The sequence below is a fragment of the Mytilus galloprovincialis genome, chromosome 11 (genome assembly GCF_965363235.1).
Source record: "Mytilus galloprovincialis chromosome 11, xbMytGall1.hap1.1, whole genome shotgun sequence".
NCBI classification, from domain to species: Eukaryota; Metazoa; Mollusca; class Bivalvia; order Mytilida; family Mytilidae; genus Mytilus; species Mytilus galloprovincialis.
This window is the reverse complement of record NC_134848.1, coordinates 65,612,664-65,621,567: the sequence shown is the minus strand read 5'-3', so window position 1 is coordinate 65,621,567 and position 8,904 is coordinate 65,612,664.

Sequence of the window (8,904 nt, the reverse complement as noted above, 5' to 3'; positions counted from 1 at the left end):
GAACCAAAAAATCCATTGCATTTAATTGTAAAATATGCACAGATTATTTTTAACACAGTATATTTACAATTTTTTTCTACGTTCGGGAAATTCAGTGTGTTTGCGTTTAAATTGATATCAATTATATATTTATTTATGCTTTTGTTTCAATTTATCGGTAGTATTGAGAATGAATAAAGTGCAATTCATGATATTTTATATCATAAAACAGGAGTATTTTTTCTATGGAAAACGCTCATTGAAAACCTTAGCTTCAAAAGAAAGAAGATTAAAAAACTCAGAAAAGCATGTATTTTAAATTTATACCTGAGCTGGCCACAAATAATGTCACGAAAACGCCTAAAATGAAATCAAATTCACCATGATAATAAACACATTAATTCAGTAAAAAAATAATAGAATTCACTCTGTAAAGATTGATTAACCGATCGATACACAAGTATTTGCTCAAAAATATTTACAAATTGAAAACTCAAATCATATGCAGTTTATTGCTTATTGAACTTTCCATTTCAATGTATCGACATTCCAGTAGCCCCTACATTTGACGTAAAAACCTACCAAATGATGCGATAACTTAGAGCTACTATTTTCAATCACAATTTCATTGATAGTAGGTTGCTGCTCCCAAGACGAGTTCCAAATATTGAAGGAGAAATAATTTTTCGAAAAACTTTACGGGCATCATCACCAGTTAGTTGACCGTTATGGAATATCTTTTTCACTGATAACGACGGATGTGTTCCTATTGACATACACATAATCCTATCCTCTTCTGTCCAAATGTGATCGAAATACTATTATAAGATGGTTTTACTCACATGGGCAACACAGAATCTGCTCAGTGTCTGGAATACCTTAGATCATTCCTGGTCTTTGTTAGGTTCATGTTGACGAGCCTTAAGTTTTATATGTTGTGTTTCGTAAATTGGTACATGTCTTTTGGTCGTTTCATTTTTTTGCCATGGCTTTGTCCGTTTACTTTCGACTTAGAGTTTGAATTTACTTTTGGTATATTTCACCTATTGCTTAATCTAGTTGGTCTGTACAATGGATGTTTAGTTATCTTAAAATCATAATGGACTTAACAATATTTTTCAAAATATATATCAGTAATACAGACAAAACTTTACATCACTTGTAAGTGCATATTAGATAATAATCATTATTAGAAGTAAACAGTCTAGTTTTCATCCTTTTCTTCCAGTTGACAAGCATTAGACTATCAAGTTTAGTAACTATGTAACCTCAATTTCGTAGATACGAGAACAAAAAATAATGGTGCTTTCAAACACCTAAGATACATGTTTATCACCCAAAAATGTTTTACTCTAGTGAAATGTAAGATTAATTCCCTACTTACTTCAATTAGATCAAAATCTGTTGCTGGATACCTACTCAATTGCTTTTTATCGGATATCAATAATACTTATATCACAGGCTCACACATGATAATAAAAAAATCTCAATCATATCCAAACCAAAACGCTTGAAATGTCAAGGTCAAAGTAATATAAAATTTTCAAAATTGTGAAAAAGTTTTATTCGAGGTGCAAGATCAAAAACCTGATTTGAGATTGCAATCTCACTTTGATACATGGTCAAATTAACTGAGATTGAGGTCTAGGGCAAGATCCCATTTATCTAATATAGATTTTTGTAAGACAATGATACTGAATACATATGAAATAGCCGTAGCTATGTTTTTCAATGATCTGTTTCATTTATGTATTCTCTTAAAAATGCGAAATTATGTTTATATCATACTATTTGAAGACTGACGATTTGTATGTGCGTACATTCGTAAATAGGTATAACAAATGCTTTCAAAAGCGTATAAAAAATTGTCATCAGATACACAACGAGCAAATATTAATTTCAAACAAAAACACCATAGCTTGTTTATCTTCGAAACATTAGATACATGCTAAGAATTTAAATTAATCTGAAAAGTAAAGAGACAGGATCTGTGTCCCAAATATAAAGAATACATAATATTACAAAAAATTACTTACACAAAAACAACATGATTGTCCCGCAGAACTCGTATGATAAATATACAAGCAGTTATGTACTTCTTATCAGTTCTGACCTTTCACAAGTTTATACTTGTTTATAAATTGATAAGGTTCTTGAGGTTTTTCCCAATATGTTCACATCAGTGTAAGGTTATTCAAAGAATAGTAACGATCGTTTTATCCTTGTGACATTTAGTGTTCACAGACTTCAAAAATATCAAGACATCAATCATTCTTGTCTCAAGATATTCAATCCGCTTTCAATTTGGAGCTTATGCAATTAAAGAAAGTTGTAAATTTTAGTAATCATTAACAAGAGAAAGATATTTTTTTGCAATTTTGAACAAATGCATACAAGGGTTTGTATTACATATCAATGTTAGCTATTATTATTGCGAAAATCATCTAGCCTCTTTTTCGCATTAATAAAACCTCGCAATCATTTCCGATTTTACAATATATTTTTTACAGTGTTTTATTGTCATTGAACTAACTTAAATTAAATATTGTCATATATTCCTGACGAGTTAATACGAATAAGATATTAACTGCTCTTCTAAATATGTCATGTGTACTGTTAACCTCATCGTTATGCAGTTTGTCTCGTCCTATCTCGGAAAAATCCCCCAAACAGATATACCTATTTGAGATAATCATTGATAAGAGGCCACTTTAGGTTCAAATTTACTACTGACATCGTATTCTAACGAACCTTAAAAACGCAACACTAAATGTATTTTTTAATCCGAGTTACTAATAGGCAATTTTTGTGAAATAAAGGTAAAACATGTGATATCTATTTATTTCACAAAAATTGTCCGAGAAAAAGTTTGCGGTTCAAATGTTGAACTCATGATTTTTTTATAGTTAAAATCATGTTTTATGCACTGATACCCTGGTATACCTTCATCAATCGAATTTTTATCATCGACGGCAATGACTGTCTACAACTAGCCAATGCAAAAATCATTTACAGAAAGGTCAACCAATTATATTGGGCATGGTTTGATTTTTTATTTTGTAACTTATGATTTTTTCTCGAGCTCTGTCGAATGCATTACAGTTTAATTGAGCAATTAAGTTGTTTAAACTTAAGTGCTTTAAAGGTTTTTCTTCAGAAAGGCGTTTGGTATTTCAGTATATGGGAAGCATTTTTGGCATGAATCTGTCTGTCATTGCATTAGTCGAGTTGAGTAGCAGTTAACGTTGCGGCGTAAACAATTATCTCAAATGACGTTGCGGCGTAAACAATTATCGCAAATGACGTTGCATTATCAAATGTAATTGGCGTGGAGTTGTCACTACATACTGATGGGGTCATTGATGGTCATCAACAAATCCCGTCATCCTATTCTGTTGACGTAAGGACAGTAAAACCAGTTTCTGACCTGAAATTGTCTGAAAACAGAACGGTTATATGTTCCTGCCTGCAGTACTCTTATTGACTGATTAAGACTTTCATTCCTTAGTCTTGGCAATATGGAGGTACAACATTTTTTAGTGATTAAAGTATAAATATGGATTAGAAGAATTGTTTCACGAAAAATAATTAATGGATTTCATATTTGTGCGACTTCGATGATCCGGTATGTTCCATAACAACAGGTAAGTTAGGTAAAGCATTTTTCTAACCATTAAGGAGTATGGTAAGCATTAATTGTAGTTCTATAATAAGGATTACTAATGATGTGATGAGGATGAGGAAAAAATGTGTATTACGTTTCTAAAGTTTATCAGTATATAATTTGTTTCGTCATGCATATTCCAAAAATATTTCGATTCTTTGAAAACGTTAACCAGAAATAAGAATATCATTTGCTAAGGTTAAGAACGTGTCACCCTGCATTCATATAAAAGCTATATTAAATCTGATCAAAACAATTAATTATATGTACATGTACATATATTTCAGAAATAAAAGATCACTGACTCAGACGTACTTATAAATATAATTATTTTCTGTGACTGTATATTACATTAATTTGTAGGATCCTTTACTACAGATAATTAAGCTGATCTGTAACAATAACATCTTCATGCCTTACATATCATGTTCTGCAGTACGCCGCTAGATTAAAACTGACGAGGAAAGGTAACACACGGCCAGCAAAAGCTCTTTTTTGAGAGCCCAGGTGGTCGTGTGGTCTAGCGGGACGGCTGCAGTGCAGGCTATTCGGTGTCATGATATCACAGTAGCATGGGTTCGAATCCCGGCGAGGGAAGAACCAAAAATTTGCGAAAGCAAATTTACAGATCTAACATTGTTGGGTTGATGTTTAGACGAGTTGTATATATATATATATATGTATAGTTTTTTACTTTTGTTTTCAAATGATAGGTGTATGTATGCTGCGTACACAATTTTATATATAGTTCTAAGGTTCTTTTAATGCAAGAGATGCCACAATATACATTGTACATTTTGTTTACTCAAGATCAGTTCTAACCCTTATATTAAATACATTTGGCTTTATCATGCCATGTGCAATTTGTAAGCTATAGCACTTATATCTAGAAAGTCAACCTCAACATTAATTTTGGCTTCAATCAAAATCTCAAAAAAATACACACGAGGCCTCCACTGTGTATGGTTTATGAATATTAACTTATGTATATTTCCATACAATTTTGTTCAAACATGACGGGAGATACTGTAGACTTCTGACTAAAACTTTTCATTTACGACATGTCACAGCTAACTATTAAGTATAGTTCGTGTGCTGCTATTTATTTTGTGATTTAGTACATGACCTTCATTTAAAGGAGCGTGAATTTCACAAGTGCATTAACAGTATAATATAATATATGACAAAAACAAGATTATTCCAGAAGTATATGACTCGAGACGTTTTCATGACAATTTACCTACTCCATGGCCATAACGGAAATATAAATCAATTCATCATCCCCAGTTTTTGTTGAGATTAATGTTGCTTTGTCTTTAGTGTTCTATGTAGTGATTTATGAACCATTGTTTTCTCTTATGGTCTTTTACTTTTTAGCCATGAAGTTGTTAGTTTACTTTCGACTTAGGAGTTTTAATGTTCCTCTAGTATGGTCGCCTTTCTTATAATGCTAATTTAAATCTCATAATTATAAGATAAAGCATCACGGCTATGAACTGCACAAACAATGTTTTGATGTCAAATTAACTGCAAAGAGAAAGTCATTCGCCGAACGATTAACCAATTGAAGTTGATTATGCAAGTAAATACACACAATTCCAGTCCTAACGGTTTTTCACAGAATGAATTATTGAAGTGCATTCACCGACGTTTGCTGTTTTATTGAAATGTCATGAAATGTGTTTGTATAAAAGAAAAACATTCTTAAACAAAAATATATATTATAATGAGTATAGCCTTTTGCAGATTGCAGGCGTACATTATGTACTTATATCTTAAGATTGTGTAATTGTATTTTAATATCAATCAATTATTCATGCATATGTTTACTGAACGTAAAACAAATCATTAGTAGACCTCTGCAAAAGTCCGCTTACACAAACAATTCACAATCTATACTAAGTGGGTGGACAATTTGTCGATAATCTTTCAAAAGTACAAGTTTGTCAAGAGCTAAAATGTTAATCAAGTCAATAACCCTCGACAAAAGTCCTTGTTCGAACATATGTTTAACAAATGAAAATTACATTTAATCAATTATTTTGCTCTAAAGTGATTTTTCAGACTTATTTTTTGAGAGGCTCCCGAACCTAAATAATTGAAATGCGGGGATGTATAAATAAATAAAACAAGTAAGGCGCTTTATGATCAGAATAACTAAACACATCTTAGGTCTACTATGCCTGAAGAAATTACAGCCTGATGTTCTTCGCTATGTGAACGGTATTAACGGACATTTTAAGAACATATGTTATAAATCATGTTATTAGTAGCAAAACAAAGAACAAATGAGGATATCCAAGGTTCGACTTGGTGGTAGTAAATTAAATTAACACTTCATAAATTTCGTAAAGAGTCCGAATAATTCCTTTTCTATATCATCAAATTCGACCCAAAAGTGTTGTATCAATACGTCGAAACTTAAGGAGCAATACTACAAAAAGGATATACAGGGAACAGCCGAATCTTTGATCATCTGTCTCTGAGTTGTCAAATATTTGGGTCGTTTTTCATTTGCTGATGATATCGGCATTTGTGTTTTTTTTCTTTTCAAACTAACCTAGACTTTTTCTTTTGTTTTCTTTTTTGAATTGTAAAAAATGTGAGCTTACTGTATGGTTGCATTGCTTTCTATAAAATATTGCACGCCGTACCGTAATCTATACATGTTTACATCTCCGTACCTGGTCATTTAATTGCAGTAGTCTTTTTTTAGAATGTAAAAAGTAAAATCACAAAAATACTGAACTCCTAGAAAAATTAAAAACGGAAAATCCCTAATCAAATGGCAAAATCAAATAATCATACACATCAAACGAATGGATAACAACTGTTATATTCCTGACTTGGTACAGGAATTTCGGAAAATTGTGAATTTAACCTGGTTTTATAGCTAGCTAAACCTCTCACTTGCAAACCAGTTGCATCAAATTCCATTATATTGACAACGATGCGTGAACAAAATAAACAGACATAATAGGTAAAAATGTCAATAATGCAGCAGTCAACATTGTGCTATAATCATAATAACTAAAAAAACAACAACATACAAACATGTAACAAAGAAGCACAAATGGCATACAGACCAATATTATGTAAAAATTAAAGGCAAAATACACCATGCAGAACCCCCTTATTATGGTGTATCAATAGCAAAAACAATAAAATTGGAAATCTAATGACTGGTTTTAAACAACAAGAATAGCTTTGATAGAAATATTCTCTTTTATACTTAACTTAATAACATGACAAAAAGCAAGAAAAAATAAAATGTAGGTCACCACGCTTTGCAAAATTATCGGAATCATGAATATTACTATGGTGACGAACTTGTTAGGCCAACTTTTTCCAAATGAGTTGCACGTCGCATACACTAATAGGAAAAATGCAGTAAGAATAGATGATTTCAGCTTTTAAGATCATTTTGAAGTCGTTTTCTTTTGATCAATCTAGATCAAAGCCGAGAATCGGCAGCTTATTTTAACTCTAGATAAAACAAAACTGTCACGTCTATGAAAAGCAAGTTGAGACATTGAGGCACTGAACCCATTGACGTTTATGATACATGTATATAAACATAATTCCAGTTCTATGAGTTTTATCCCATTGAACTCAATGTCGTCCTATTTCATTTATAAACATTTACAAATCTTTGACGTCTTATATATTTTGAATTATGACAGGAAACATTTTAGTATCCATATTGGACAACAAAGGATTCTGGTTTTTTGTTTTCGATTTTAAAATGAGACTTTATGTTGTTTTTGTATCGTATCAATGAAGTTGTTATTATTTTTATGTATTTTTGTCTAAATGTTTCGGCTAGTAAATATTTGATTCAGGTACAAAGAGTCGAGTGGTTTAAGTATAACAAAGAAGATGTGGTATGATTGTAAATGAGAGAACTGTCCACAAGAGACTAAAATTACACAGACATTAACATATATAGGTCACCGTACGGCCTTCAACAATGATCAAAGCCAATACCGCATAGTCAGCTATGAAAGGCCCCGATAAGACAATGTAAAACAATTCAAACGAGAAAACTAACGGCCTTATTTATATAAAAAAAATGAAAGAAAAACAAATATGTAACACATTAACAAACAACAACAACTCAATTACAGGCTCCTGACTTGGGACATGCACATACATAAATAATGTGGCGGGGTTAAACATGTTAAGTAGTTGATTTTATGTATCCTTAGCCTTGCAACACATATATTTTAATTAAGACCCCTGCATGTGACAGTTCGCTTTGACTCCAATCTGAATTAACTAAGATTGTTAAATGTACTTATGTAGGCCGATGGTTCTCTACCAGCATTCCGCTTTCCGTAATAATTACAATTGACAGCCACGAATTAGCAAATACGGATACAAAAGCACTTAACAATTCTTAAACGGCTTATAATAAACAGTTATAAAAATTTGATATTTAATTTCCTAAGAAACATTACAATGCAAAAACGAAAGTATGTTTAAAGCCACACTACAAAGACAAAGAAAATCAAACACATGTTTGAATTTTGCCGTTTTTGTTACACTTTGAATCCCCATTACAATCTATGTTTTAACACCATTTATCATCTTAAGGGTACACAATTTAGATAATAGTAAAACGCAACTTTCCATTTCTGATATAGGATATGTGTGCGGCAAAGAAAGTATCTATATATATAAGAACATGAACAATTTTGCATTACATGTTTTAACGAAAAAATTATTTGATGTTAACTTTTTGTTCGTGTTAGTTAATATATACATTTATTGAAACAAAGACATTTTTGTAATTATAATTAATTTTATACAATACAACATGTCAGAATTAACCATGTGCATCTTTTATAATTGATTTTCAAGTCTGTTAAATGCTCAAGCAAACTATCGCTTTCATTCAAAGTTAGTTTGCAACAAGCTAACCAGCGAAGATGATGTGGAACAAAGTTATGGTGGCAATGTTGGTCAGCTTTCTAGGAAAGACTGAAGGTAATGTCAAATAATTAAGATATGGACTGTTTTTGTAGCATAGTTATGTCGGTTTAGTAATACAATCCGAAATGATACTGTAAAATTCGTCTGATTAAAAAAATGATGAACCTTTCCATTTAGGAATATGTTTAAAATTTAATTACATGATACATTCAAAATCCCCAATCCATATTTGTAAGATTAAAACGAAAAAAAAAAAATCAGAAATTGGCAAATTATATTTGAATACACACATTTTTCTCTTTGTATTATATAATTTTCAGGAATAT